The sequence below is a fragment of the Tursiops truncatus genome, chromosome 21, assembly GCF_011762595.2.
Source record: "Tursiops truncatus isolate mTurTru1 chromosome 21, mTurTru1.mat.Y, whole genome shotgun sequence".
Taxonomy (NCBI): Eukaryota; Metazoa; Chordata; class Mammalia; order Artiodactyla; family Delphinidae; genus Tursiops; species Tursiops truncatus.
The window spans coordinates 14,836,956-14,852,235 of NC_047054.1; the positions used below are offsets into that span (position 1 = coordinate 14,836,956).

Here is a 15,280-nt window from a genome sequence, read left to right on the forward strand (position 1 = left end):
ACCGCTCCCAGCTCCACCTTTGCTATATGACCCACTCCTTCACCCGCACAGCCCACACAGCTATACTGCAGCCCTGCGTTAGGCCTTGTAGAGAAAAAAAAATTATTGCAAATTGCTCTCATTTTATTTTCTCTGGATTATCCCTTCTTGCGTTTATTTTTGAGGAGCAGATATTTAAAATTTAGATTTTCCTTTTCCACAACAATGGAAAACATATGCAATTCATTCACAATTTACAAACTCAGCAAATGGAGGCATTTCTAGGCATTGCTTTTTTGTGTTTTCAAATGTAGTTAAGAAAATGGCTCTCTATGGCTTCTGTTGGAGCTTAAAGGGCGGCAGGGTCTTGTCTCTGTCCCCAAACAGTATCTAAAGATTCTGAGGCTATTCAATACTCTATGCCAAGAAGCGAGTGATTTCTGTGAGAAATAACAGCCAGCATAGATATAGCTAAAGGAAGGCAGGAATGGAGCCTCGAATTTGCTTGGAATCTAAAAATCTCACCTGAAGGTTGTTTACAAAGGGGCTGGAACTGAGATAAGGCTGGATTTGAGAATGGCCTGGGGAAGCGAGGCTACCAAGGTGACAGCATTCAGTTGGGAAGCCTAAGACAAGCACTGTCTGATGAGGATGATGGTCTGACTGATCTGACTGAACCTGAAGACTAAATTTGCAGGATTGAGAGGCGATTAGAAGTAAATGATTATAAAGATTACAGAAAACACAGTGGCAATGCTTCAAAAACAAAACACTGCTTTCCTGTCTGAGTAATGACAAGAATATGAAATCAGCAGCCTCAGTTGACATTCATGTCCTGCTGTGGGGAGAGGACAGGAATTCGGGTTTGCACTGAGCGATCCAGTTCATCTCCACTCCACTGGACCCAAAACTGGATAATTATATTCCTCTTTTCTTTCTGATTCATCTTTCATCAAAAAGCTGTATGACCCATCGTGTCAATAAAACCAACAAAGATGGCTGGGAAGGAAGTGTCCAGATATTTCGAGGCTTCCCAAACCAAGGAAATTGTATATTTCAACCACTTATACTGATTTTTTTTAAATGCCAAGCTATGCGGCTCAGCTGTCAGAGCCGTGGAGTGAAAATAAAATTAGGGGCCAAATGCCTAAACCCTCAAGAAATGTCATGGAGAAGAAGCTAAAAAAAGTAAAAGGTTTTCCTTATTATTATTTTCTTAATGTTTAAATGTATGGATTTTGTTATCAGTGCTCTGAAAATGGAGCCATTGGACCAAATGCTTATGTTTAAGAAATGCTTTGGACTTAAACACCATTTTCTTTTCTCTTGGATTAATTTACTTGCAGATGTGTGACATAGTTCGGGAATATATACCCAGCTGAAAAATACAGATGAGGGCAGGGCAGAACCTAATTTCTTACTATTCAGACTTTATTGAACAGACAACATAGCTTTCAAAAGAAACATGAACTTCTCTTTCTTATTCACTTCAGGGACAGAGAGATGGAATCGAAAGCAGAAATCAGTTTCCTCCAGTGACCAAAAATAGCATTTTAAAATCTTGTAGTGTTTTGTATTTGCTGCTGTTTTGATTTTTTTTTTTTCTTTTCCTTGGCAGGCTTGTGCATTACTAAGCAGTCCAGTCCTACTGCATCCTTGGTCCTGCACTTATTAGCGGTAAGGATGCATTAACTGGCTATGCAGCAGTAGGGAATTCACATCATCTCTCTGGGCCATAGCTTTTCTCTGTAAATTGAGTGAGTTTGGCTAAATCATACCCTGCTCCAGTGTTTTGGTCAATTTTCTAGGTCTTTGTAGGTTTATCGTTTGCATGTCCCCCTGTGGGAAGATGGAATCTCTTACTATAGCCCGAGATACTAGAAGATCAGCTAGTTAACGGGCTACAGCCGAAGAGAACATTCCCATCGAGTTGCGAAAGAGACCGTGGGTGGTGAGTCTAGTCTAGAGCCCTAGGAATCTAATGCCTCTTTTCCCCTTTCCCATTAGATGGTTTTTTCCTGTTTTCAATATAGTATTCTGTAGATTTGTACTTCACTTTGGTATCTAAAGAAAAAACACATTATCATTCCCATGGATGATTAGAAAACAAAACTTTGAAAAATTAAATTCATGCCAGGATCTTCCCATCTCAGAATAGCTGGGAAAATATTTATATTGGATGTTGAGCTCATGTCAAATGGCCAAACAATGATTATAGGGAGGTTGTTGTCCTGATTATACATTATCTCCTCGTTATGATTCAATAGTTTGTTAAATAATTTTAATATTATTTAAAATATATTTTGTTGTCCTATAATAACTATAATTTTAAATTGTGTTTGTGAAGTAACTTTATTTACAAATAACCTCTGTCTTAGTGAAATAATTTTGCTTATTAGTAAAACTAAATATTGCTCCTGTTAAAACAGAATGAATTGTAAGACTTATGGGGTGTGTTAGTTTCCTAAGGCTGCTGTAACAAACTGCCACAAACCAGGTGACCTAGAACAACAGAAATTTATTCTCTCACGGCTCTGGAGGCCAGAAGTCCAAAATCAAGTGTCAGCAGGGCCAAGCTGCCCCTGAAGACTCTAGACTCCAGAAATTCAGAATCAAATTGCCAATACAATGGCAGAGTAAGTGATAAAGAAAAGCTGGAGGTGGAAACGGGACTGCTGTGGGGTTAGAGATACACATCAGGAACGTCATTCTAACAACTCTTTGCTCTTCTCCTAACTGAAGGTGTAGCCTTGTTGATCATTGGTTTCCGTCAAGAATCCAGAGGGGCACTGATGTCTGCCCATAAGTGTGTAAATTTTCAGCATGTCTTTCCTGAATGGGCATGAAAAAGCTGTGAAACACTGGGAAACTGAGATGCTTTATTCTAGCAAGACCCCACCTGGTAAGAACCACGTCTACATCTGTAGCTAAGTATCAGGGACTTCGTCTCATTTTGTAGTGGTTGTGCATGTGTCGTTTCTTCCAGCCTACCTTAAATAATAAACTTTCCAATTCCTTTGTCCATTCTGGGTTCTGTGCTGAGGCCGAGTGCCATTTTAATACAGATAATGTGGGCGTTTTTCTGAGGATTGTGAAATATTTGTTTTGAAGTTTTGGGAGATATTAGTTTCCAAACCCCTGTCTTAGTAAAGATGTAGGAAGAAAGTAAGGACAGCACTGACAGATCAAAGCAGGGCTGGTAGGCATTACAGGTTTGGTAAAAATGGGAAGTTTGAGAATAAGAGACAGAAGAACAAGTTTGTAAAACCAGCTTCTGAGGTTTAACAAACGAAGCCACTTAAAAGGGAATGTTGAAATCACTCAGATACTAGAAGCTGGGTAGAACACAATTTATTGAACAGATGTATTTGGAATGTATTGAATTTGCATTTTCTCTCTGTGATTTGTACATTAAAGTATTTGCCATATCCTTATTTGTTATGAAGGTAGAATGAATGTGCTTTTCTTTGAACATGTGCTTCACTTGCCTTTCACTGAGTCAGAGTTATTTTGCAAACAGGGTTCCATTCAAACATTATTGCCTGATCCGATAACAGTAACAGGTAGGACTTCTTGAGGCTTTTCTAATCATGTAATAATTCAGTAAATTCTCACAACAATCACAGGAGAGAGTCAACATTACCATTTCACAGCTGGACGCTGAGGCTTGGAGAAGTTCAGGAATTCTTCCAAACCTCACACAAGTCATAAAAGTCGTAGAACCAAGATGTGAACCTAGTTAGCCCTGCTCCTGCCTTCCTGCTCTTAACCAATTTATCAAACCAACTAGCAGAGCACATTGTTTTATTGAAACTGCACGTGTTATTCTAGAGTTTGCAGCTTAAATCCAAGACAGCACTTTTTTTCCCTTATATTCTCAGGTTTTAGTCATCTAACTCATTTCTACAGATCAGTACATTTCTATCATAAATATACTGATGTGTAAGCATGCTGATGCCAGTGCAGCATCTAGGCATGAGAACGGAACGTATTACCTTGAAGCACCCAAATTTGGTCAGTGGGTTAAAGAGTAGTATGGCTACTTCGTGTCCTCTTGACACTCTGGCACAGCCCTTTTAAGCTATGAGAGAATATCAGTATTGATGTATATCCAAGTCACAGATGCCTTACCTTTTCTTGAATGCTCTCCAGCGCCTCAGAAGCAGCGTGATGCTGAAGATAAACTATAAGAAGAGGGCTGGAAGTGTGAGAGGGCTACGCGCACGGGAGATGTGGACCCGAACAAGAAGGCTGGAGCCACAGTGGATGTCTGGAAGTGTGAGAGGGCTGCGCGCACGGGAGATGCGGACCAGAACAAGAAGGCTGAAGCCACAGTGGATGTCTGGTTTGGGAACTCGCTGCAGCTCCTAGAGATTACCAGGTAGCATGTTAGAACTGAAGTCTGCTGAGCCTGTTACGTGAACTGCAAACATAGTTTGGAGTCAGAAGGTCCGGCATGTGGGCCAGCCATGGGGACACTCTTGGGAAAGGGCAGTCTTACCAAATCAGTCCCTGCAACAGGGAGCAAGGAGTCTTCTTAGTTCATCCAAATCTCATCTCTAGCCATCTGGCGTGGGTTCCAGAGAGTTTGTGTGGTACCGAGTTAGAACCCTGAGTTCCCAGTAATAAAAACAGGATGAAATGATTGAGGGACTTGACTTTTCCCTAGCAAGCCGACTTCCCTGTATCCACCAGCTCCTTCCTCTTCTCCAACATGTTATGAAAGCTAAAGGATCTGTGTTCATAGCAATGTCTTCTGTGCCTGACCTTCAGATGACATACCATAGGCTTCCTTTTGAAGCATCAATGCTGTTTGACATCCTAAGTAATGTGGACGTAATATGTAAAGATGTACAGTGGAAGTTTTGATTTGAAGCCTGGTAATAGGCTTCACAGTTTTGTTTCCTGGTTAGGAGTATTTTCATGGTTGCCACCAGAATGCCTACGTAGGGAAAAAAAAAGGGGGGGGGGTGTTGAGGAAGAAATGACAGGGGCAAATCTTGATAAAAGTTTAATTCACTGACAGTCAATAGGAGAAAAGACATTACCAGCTGCATATATTAACACACCCACTCAGGTTTTGAAATATCCATTTAAAATAACTTAATTAAAACCCAGTTATAGAAACTTTCCACACTAACAATGAAACATCTATTTTATGATCATTCTACATGTCAGTGGACTTTAATTTTTAAAAATGAACTGCAGTGCCTTTTAAAAAGAGCACTAAAAGGGAAAACCTACATAATACTCATACTGTTTCAAAGATATTTTTGCCTTGATTTGAGAACATGAATTCTAGTCGTCCTCTCTAATATGGGGAAAACAGAAAGCATTCGAAGCAGAGGATGGCTGTTAGTATTTGTCCTGTTTAAAGAAATTTTCATCTTAGGCACATTAAGGAACTAAACTACAAAATTTGTGTTTTGACAACTGTGTAAGAAATTAATTTTTAAAATATATACACATTATGTGTGATGTTTTTATAACATGCCATCCAATTAAAACTTTTTAAAAGTATTTGTTCAGAAAAAAATTAATTTATTAAGCATTTTAGAAACCCTGATAAATGTAGTAATATGAATATAAAGCAAGCTTTCCAGAAAATCACTTCCCATTTTCTATTTTTGGCCAGAGTCCTCTTTCAGCCAATAGAGGGGTGAGCCAGACCTCACAATGTGAAGATGGTGCCTCTTGTTCCTGGCTCACAAAGAATTTGGTGCCACATATTCCTCTGCTTGTCATAGACCTCAGTCTGGTTCAGCATCCACGTGTGTGCTGTGCCCAGCATCCCCTCTTGGGAGCCAGCATCCGTCACAGCTTCCATGAACAGCAAGTTATCCTAAACTGTCTATTGGATCCCATTAGATTGTAGGCTCCTTTAGATTTCTTTAGATTGTGCATTTTAGGACTTCCGAAATAAGAATGTAATTCCAAACCCAAAATAAAGTGGTACCAGTGTCTATTTTACCTAAATGCTCACAGATATAGTAGCTCCTGTGCTCCTTACCTTTGTTGTTTTCATGATGTACCTGGAGCTGTCATAGCTGTTGGCAGAACTAACACATGACTGGATTATAAGCAAACTTTGAAAAGAAGGGTTTATGCTTTTAACGTTAATGCAAAATTGAAAGATTTGAGTTTCTCACTTAATGTCAATAACACATTTGTTTGTTTCCTACCTCCCTCAAACAAATTTTTCCTTGCACAATATATTTGTAATATATGAGTGCGCAAACACGTCAGTGTTTACACATTGGAAAACTGAGATTTTAGTATTAATGTTGCCATTCAGCTTTTCATCAGGCTTTTCCTGCTCAGAAACATTTGAGTTTTCCCTATTTTCTACATCATCAATCCCAAACTCCTCTATCTGGTCGTCAATCCATCCCCTCTCCAAGCAGGCTCCACCCGTCCCATCAAATATATTCTTTGAGTTCCCAATGAGCACACACTTATCAAGCCCTTCTCCCTCACCTGTGCTCACCTGCACCAATCTCCAGGCAACTCTCTGAATTCAAAGATCAAACATTCTCTAGAATAGCTCAGTCCTTACATAACCAATTTCCTAATTTAGCACTGAATTTGATATTTAGTTATACATTGCATCAATTTGTAATATGATGCTATTATTTAATTATTTTCTATGTGTCACTCTGTTTTCCTCAACTGTTCTGGAAGCATAAACAACTAAATCATGAAGGGGTAAGTATGAAGTTCAGAAATAATCAAACTGTTAGCAATGCCATTTCCCGGGTTGGGGGCCGAGCGGGTTGGGATGACTGAAAGCAGAAGACAACTCCGGAACCTGCTCATTTCCAGCAAGGACAGCGATAGTAACTTCTCCTAGCAGCAGCCCCATCCTATAAATACTCAAGCCCTCACCCTACCAAGGGGTCGTTTGCTGTCCTGGTTGGGTCCTGAGAAATCAGGGTTGGGGAAGTAAAGAGAGGAACAGTCTCTCATCAATTTAGGACTTTCCATTGTTATAATCTCATTGCTCCAAGAGTTGTTTAAAGACACGGTTGAATGGAATTAAGTCTGCCCTTATTTTTCAACCCAGATGGAAAAAAAAAAGTGAAGCATTCATGGAATACAAATCTAAGATGACTTTTCTGAAATTGTATTTTCTTCCTGGAAATGGCATAGCAAAAGCTATAACAAAATGTTTATAGAATTTTAATATATTAAGTTGTAAGTAAAATGCATGCATTTGAAATACATTTATCATAATTTTATATAGTTTTATAGCATTAAGCATATATATATATATATATATATATATACACCTCTATATTTATATAGATTTCTTTGTATAGATCTATCCAGACACGACTCTTTAAACTTTTATATATTTTAATCTCCAGTGAGAAATACCAAAGTGAAATAGGTCATTTCTTTCCATGGTGGAGCTGATGGCTGACTCCAAGCTATGACCAAATGATCTCTCTTTGAAGCCAGATGAGAAATATGAACATGGGCTTATTTTTCCTTATGTGTATCTTCAAGAGTCCATTAATAATTCTGCTTTCATAATGATGAGAGTTAACTTTTAGAACAATTTATGCAAAAAAAAAAAAGACTAAGAGAAGAGGTCTTTGTCTCTTCAAGATGACATAACTTTGGCTGTGGAATTTTTTTAAATCTTAGAGGACAATTTTGTGTTTGGGGGGAAAAACGGGGACTGACTCAGAATGCTGTAGTTAAAACATCTCCAGTTACCTTACACTCTGAAGACATGAAATATGTTCCAACTGTTGGAAACTTTCAGTTAAAACCAATCTGAGTTTTTCTGCTCAAAGTCATTAATTCAGTTTGTTAGACCCAGATTCTCTCTTTCTTAACAAAGTGGAACATAAACAACTCAGACTTCCCTAAGAAAATTAAAGAGTGGTAGATAAGGTCCTTATACATAATTTCTAATACTTATTTATGCTTACTCTGTATCCTGCACTGTGCCAAATTCTTTGCATGCATCATCTCATTTAATCTTCACAGCAATCTTATGAGGTAAATACAACTAACAGGACCATTTTCTGAGGAGAGGACTAAAGTTTAGGGTTTTAGATGCTTAATGTCATAGAATTTTGGCAGATCTAAAATTCATACCTGGACATTCTGACTCAGAAGTTAAAGCCTTTAACCACTATTCTATTTTGCCTCCCAGAGAAAAATAAGCCTTAACTTTCACCTTATTTTCAGCTGAAGATGAGAATCTCCTTGAGAGCACAGTTCTATGATGATAGCCCAGAAAGAAGCTTAAGACTTTGCACCTAATTCCAATGTGTGGGTCTCTGCCCACAGGCTGAAGGCAGACCGATTCTCAAGCAGACGAGACAAAGCCAATCTTATTTTCAAGTCCTAGAGGAAGATGACCCACCACGGAGGAGTGAGAAAGAAAAATTCTGTTCCTGTAGAGGATGGAGTTTTGAGTCACTTCACTTGGATATTAAAGGGAAGGGGCCCCCATCCATATAGATGACCTCACATTGCACTTATTTCAGAGCCTTTATCGTGCCTGTGTGGCATTTCCAGCCTCCCTGTCTGAAGTACTCAAAAGTTAAGCACAGATGCTTCAACTGTATCTCAGTTGCTTCCTAGTAACCACTGCTGATTCATCCTATAAATAGTGTCTTAAAGAAGCCTTTTTCCAATGTGCACCTGCAAACCCGGACCACAGCTTGTTGGAGGTGATGTCTTTCTCTCTCTTACCTGGGAAGAGTCTGCTGACCTTGGTCCTCTGCTCTGAGCATCTTCACTCTTCAGTGTCACCAGGAGTGACTTTATAGACAGCCTTAGCTGTTTGGGGCAGAAAGACGCAACTTTCAGGCTGAGCACAACCTGAAAAAGGTTTTTATCGTTGTTGCTTGCTGTGGCACACTGGCAAACTCCCCAACGTCATCTTTACTGATCTGTTGCTATTTGAGGTCAGGGACCTTATTCCTCTTGTTTACCACTATATCCCGGTTCAGCAGTGCTCGGCATGCTGTTTAAGTGCTTAATCAATACTTAACGAAGTTCATGAGTGAGCGAACATACTCCCTGTTGTCAATTTCCTCAGATTCTTCTGCTTTGTGATCGCGTTCCTAAAATATCCTCATTTGGGGAACCTGCTCAAAATGAGACAAATTGTTAAAATAAATATTATTCACAAAAGAATAAAATTCACAAAACTGAGCAGGAGGATCATGCAGTGGATAGATGAGGGTTTTGAAAACACATATTACATATAGTTCTGTGTTCTCTTTCTTGAAGAAAAGTTGGTTAAACATACATTACATATAGTTCTGTTTTTCTTGAAGAAAAGTTGGTTAAACACATATTACATATAGTTCTGTTTTCTCTTTCTTGAAGAAAAGTTGGTTAAACATACATTACATATACTGTTCTCTCTTTGTTGAAGAACAGTTGATTAAACATATATTAGAGCTTCCCTGGTAGCGCAGTGGTTGAGAGTCCGCCTGCCGATGCAGGGGACACGGGTTCGTGCCCCGGTCCGGGAAGATCCCACATGCCGCGGAGCGGCTGGGCCCGTGAGCCATGGCCGCTGAGCCTGCGCATCCGGAGCCTGTGTTCCGCAACGGGAGAGGCCACAACAGTGAGAGGCCCGCGTACCACCAAAAAAACACAAAAAAACAAAAAACCGCATATATTACATATAGTTCTGTTTTCTCTTTCTTGAAGAAAAGTTGGTTAACCAAAAACAAAAACTTACTCCCGGAGTAGATGAAGCTGGACTAGCAAATGCATTTTTCACAAGCTTTCTCCGTGGCTTCAAGATGAGTATCATCAATAATCAATCAAACACCTGACATTACTTGGTAGTAGAGAGAGGTCACTGTCTTCTCCTGGTCCACAAAGTTCTTCCACATATTTCCCTCCTATTTTTTAAAAACTTGTTTTGACTCCCAGCGATCAATAAAAATTCACCTCGAATATATACAGTGATAAGGATGCCATTGTGCCTCTTCCTTTCTATTCTGGCCTTTCTTTTGACCAAATAACTTGGCCTTTCTTTGGACCAAGTTACTCAGTAAGTTAAAGTCAAATGGTTACAACCTAAAAACATTTTTTTAAAAAAGTTCCTGAATCATAACAAGCACAAACAAAACATGGAAATAAGTTTGGAAGGCTTGATGAGTTTTCTTTCAGATTCAGTGCATCAGTTTGCCTTTCTGTTTGGGGACATTGGTTTATGTGAAAACTAGATAATCACAATTATTAATGATTCAATAAAAAGAGAATGTTTTTAAAGCTAAATCTCATGTCTTTAAGTTATCATGAATCATTCATCACCGTAGCAAGCCCCATAGGGATTTAGGTTCCATAGCTGAATGGCTGGAGCATTCCATAACAATGAACATATACAGACGGAGGACAGAGTAAAAATGGGCAGATCTCACGCTTTAAGATATAATCTTCCACATCCTGGCTATTGTAAATAGTGCTGCAATGAACATTGTGGTACATGACTCTTTTTAAATGATGGTTTTCTCAGGGTATATGCCCAGTAGTGGGATTGCTGGGTCATATGGTAATTCACTTTTTAGTTTTTTAAGGAACCTCCATACTGTTCTCCATAGTGGTTGTAATCAATTTACATTCCCACCAACAGTGCAAGAGGGTTCCCTTTTCTCCACACCCTCTCCAGCATTTATTGTTTCTAGATTTTTTGATAATGGCCATTCTGAGGGGTGCGAGGTGATAGCTCATTGTAGTTTTGATTTGCATTTCTCTAAGAATTAGTGATGCTGAGCATCTTTTCATGTGCCTCTTGACCATCTGTATGTCTTCTTTGGTATGCATATGATTGATTCACTTTGTTGTACAACAGAAACTAACAACAGCATTGTGAAGCAATTATACTCCAATAAAGATCTATTAAAAAAAAAGATAATCTTGTCAGCTGAGGGTGTCAGGGAAGCTCTTCACTCCTTATTACACAATGAATATGACTATTTGCATAACAACTCTTTTTGCCTGTTCCTTAAACTTTAGGCACTGCTTATAGTTATCAGACATCTTAAAACTGTCAATAATATCGATACTTAAGAGTATTTAATTTGCTAAATTACCTTACGAAAATTAATTAATTTGTAAAAAGGTGACATCAATACTTTGTATTTAGAAAAAAGTAGTTTTTTATAAATACAAAGCAATTTGAAGCCCACATGTGGACAATAAAATTAAGCTGAATGTGAAGTCTTTGATAAAAGACACAATGAGATTTACTTGGATGATATTAAATTAAGTTTTTCCTGAAAAAACAAAAAACCTTTTTTGATATATAAATAAAATGAAATACCTTAATACATTTTTTAACTGTGTGGCCCGACATAAATATTAATTACATTTCTTAATGCTTGAAGTGATAAGTAAGCAAAAGTAAATGAGTGATCTTAGAATATATTTTATTCTGTTAAAAGAGCGTAATATGAGCATTTTTGATAAATCACAATAATGTACAAAGTTTTAGCTATTTGAGCTAAAAGGCAATACTTTGAATAATAGAAAAAGTAAATTTCCCTGCATTATAAGGGTGTCTGGAGCCCTTTCAACTAATTTTGTGAGTTAATGAGCCATGATATTTTTCCTTAACCATTTTTTGAATCATCAACTGAATTTAGGGGATGAGTTATTTTCAAGCAGTACAAAGTTCTAAGAGCTAAGGGACTTTTTGGATGGTCCTAATAAGAAAGTAGAAATAAAACTGATATCCAGGGCTTCCCTGGTGGCGCAGTGGTTGAGAGTCCGCCTGCCAAGGCAGGGGACGTGGGTTCAAGCCCTGGTCCAGGAAGATCCCACATGCCGCGGAGCTAGGCCTGTGAGCCACAACTACTGAGCCTGCGCGTCTGGAGCCTGTGCTCCACAACAAGAGAGGCCGCGATAGTGAGAGGCCCGCGCACCGTGATGAAGAATGGCCCCCGCTCGCCGCAACTAGAGAAAGCCCTCACACGGAAACGAAGACCCAACACAGCCAAAAATAAAGAAAGAAAGAAAGAAGCTTTCATTTAAAAAAAAAAAAACCCTGATATCCAATGAGAATATTCTAGTCCTTGCTTTGTACATATACTTCATAAGCTTCCTATCTTTGCACCGATTGTCACAACCCCAACTAGTATTTGGTGGTTTCTACTTGGTTTAGGGTTAGAATGAGCAACTATCCTTGTTTGAGCACTAAACCTCCCACATCCAAGGACACTCTCCAGTGCCAGATAAATGGAGATGGTTGGTCACCTTATCCTGGCCTCAGAGGCATTCAACTCTATGTCTCTCCACTGTGGTCTTGGCAAGCTCATCTTACACCTTTTCTTCCCTTTTCTTACCACGTACCACCTTCTTCCCTGCATACAGCATCTCTCATATGCTTTTGGTATTCTTTATTTAACCACAATCCCTCCATGTAGTACCCCACGCAGGAAGAAATCTGTGTCTAGTAAAAGCCCTATTTCCAACAGTCACATCAAAACCTACTCTTTGCTGTAGGACCTCACCCTCTGTGAGGGACTGCAGATAAATTAAACTGTGCTAGTTAAAGATACTGCATGGTGATCACTTGTATTTCTGGAGAAACTAGCTTAGCACAAAGAAGTACTCACACCATAGTAGACATATTTTAAAAATTTTCTGTAAATGAATGTAGGAAGAAATAAAAGACTGAATTGAATGAGTGCTAGGATTTTAAAGCACAGCATAAGAGGTGCAAAACAGGAGCTATTTTGCTATAAGTAGATACATCCATAGGCATAAATTACTAACAGTACTCTTCTTGGAACTTGAATTTATTTGCAAAGTGGGATATCACCTCTTTTGACTGCATGACTGTAGAGAAATAAAGGATTGTTTTGCATTGTGTTTATCAATTTTCTTAATCAGCTGGGCTTGGCATTTGGCGATACAGTTGATATGTGACCTTAGAGCAGAATACAGTGTCTCGGTGGTAAAATTGCATCAATGTAGATGTATTTCCCTTTCTCATCACCATATATTAGAAAAATAGGTAACGGGGGAGAGTATTTCAAGTTTTGAACCTAAGCCTGGTTCCCCAGAAAATTCAGATGTGTTTGGTCATGTATAAGAGACAAAAAAAAATCCATGGTAGCGGGGAGAGTTTCTAAGAGCACAAGTCCGGTCCCAGGAGAGTGAGTCAGAGTGAGAGATCTTGCTTCTGTGGTTTTCTTGCTCCACTTTCTCCCTGCCCTACCCATACCAGAGACTTGTGTTAAAGCTCTTAAGAGGGGAGATGGCCACAAAATGTATGGAAAAAGAATTTCACTAAAGTTCTACGTGGCCTTCTAAGTTCAGGGCAGCCCATACAGGGACAGTAAAAGCATGCTGAATAACCAAATGTGATCCAGGCCTTGGGACAGGCAAAACTGTAACCTGTGGTCAAGGAAGCCATGAGGCCAATACCCGGAAGGGAGTGGGACTCCTGAGTGGTGAGGGACACTAGCTGTATCATACACAAGTGGGGAAAAGTTATTCTGTTTGCCATTCACACAATCTCTGAAGGAGACACCCTTGGCTATGTTGGCCTCTTTCTGAGTTTTGTTACAGACCCTCGAGGTATAAGCACCACCTAGGAAATGTTGATTTTATAACTATTTATGAGGATAATTTTAATCTCTTTAGGTTATAGCCTGTGAAAACATAGGTGATAGTTATATAATACATTGTATATATAATATATGCATGTGTATTCAATCTGCCTGGTCTTCTGATTACAAATATATACGTGTGTGTGTGTGTGTGTGTGTGTGTGTGTATCTGTATTTATTCTACTTGGTCTTCTGATTAGGGGAGCTTAACCCATAGAAACTACTTTTGCCATCACAGTAGTGTTCAGAGGGAGACTGTGAAGTCCCTGTACTTATAACACAGAGATGGGCTTCCCTGGTGGCGCAGTGGTTGAGAGTCTGCCTGCCGATGCAGGGGACACGGGTTCGTGCCCCGGTCCAGGAAGATCCCACATGCTGCGGAGTGGCTGGGCCCGTGAGCCATGGCTGCTGAGCCTGCGCGTCCGGAGCTTGTGCTCCACAACGGGAGAGGCCACAACAATGAGAGGCCCGCATACCGCAAAAATAAATAAATAAATAAATGTAATACAGGGAAATGATTCACATGTTAAAAAAGAAGCAAACAAAAATCATAAAACTTCAAAAAAACTCCAGAATATTATCCTTCACACATTGTTAATTTCTGTTAAATTATATTTCACTGTTCAGTTTAATTGGGTATTTAATCACTTTTAAATTCTAAAATTAGTTATATATTAAACTCCTTTGGGGGGGGATTGAATGACTAGCAGAGAATTAAAATATAATATTCAAAGGAATCAGGCCTCTAATCCATTTTAGATTTTAGTGAACTTTGAGAAGATACTCTTTTTCAAAGCATGCCACATGGAACTTAGTAACTCAGCTGTTACTACGTTAATACAAAAATGAATACTCACTTTTTACTTCTGATAGTTAAAAAAAAGTCCCACAACTATGCAGATATACAGGAGGTACGTGGGGGATAATAACATGCTAAGGCTATCAAATATAAAGTCTTTACCACATTCAAAATCCCACTCAACTTTCTTTTATCTATTCCTCTGAGCAAGGATTTCACTGAAATAGGATGAGACAAGATTACAGCAGCCTTTTAACAGCCAACCCTGCTCCACCTTCATCAAGCATTCTGCTTATTCCTGGTAACTTGTTCTCTTTGATATGTTTCACACATTGATTTTGTGTGATATCCGCCCCCCTTGCCACCCACCAGGAGTTTTCTCAGGTAGAGATGCTGTTTATAAATCAGAAATGTCAAGGGTCATTCCCTTAGGCTATCAAACACACTATAGAAAGCAGGGGAGCCATTGTTTCATCACAAAGTAATTGTCCTTGAGCTTTGCCATGCTACCGACCCTGTCATGTTCCCTGGTCCCATCCACAGCCACCTTCCCTCCTCCAGCACTCACGCCCTTCCTCCTACCAAGCGATAGTCAATAGAGGAGAGACAGCATGAACAGGACGGAGGGATGTGAGGATGCTCCCTTAGCCCAGGGTCAGAGTACTTGAGCTACTTTACACATCACCCTCCTGCAGACACCATGGTGGAACCAACAACCTTACTGTTGTAGTGCATTTCTGACAAATGGTCCATTCATCCAGTTGTTACTGTTTTAGAATTCCCTCCTCCATATAAATGCTTTCCATTGCCATGAGCAGATTGAGTGAGAGAACCCAAAATTGTGGGAATAATTTCTCATCACATATATCAATCTGTGTGAATTTTCTTCCAGGCAATGTTGCTA

General features: G+C 39.3%; 1 long non-coding RNA gene across 5 annotated transcripts in view; it reads left to right on the top strand.

Moving 5' to 3' along the window:
• LOC109547639 (uncharacterized) overlaps positions 1-12,834 on the top strand; it is an 85,165-nt gene extending 72,331 nt beyond the window's left edge. For 4 of the 5 annotated variants that reach the window (XR_012329016.1, XR_012329014.1, XR_004524283.2 and 1 more), the window contains 4 exons: positions 1,598-1,656; positions 2,722-2,881; positions 4,132-4,360; positions 8,182-12,834. This is a non-coding gene — a long non-coding RNA (uncharacterized lncRNA). Of the gene's footprint in view, positions 1-1,597; positions 1,657-2,721; positions 2,882-4,131; positions 4,361-6,660; positions 6,685-8,181 lie in introns of all 5 variants that reach the window. The other variant, XR_004524284.2, reaches the window with a different exon arrangement.
• Positions 12,835-15,280: the final 2,446 nt, after the last annotated feature.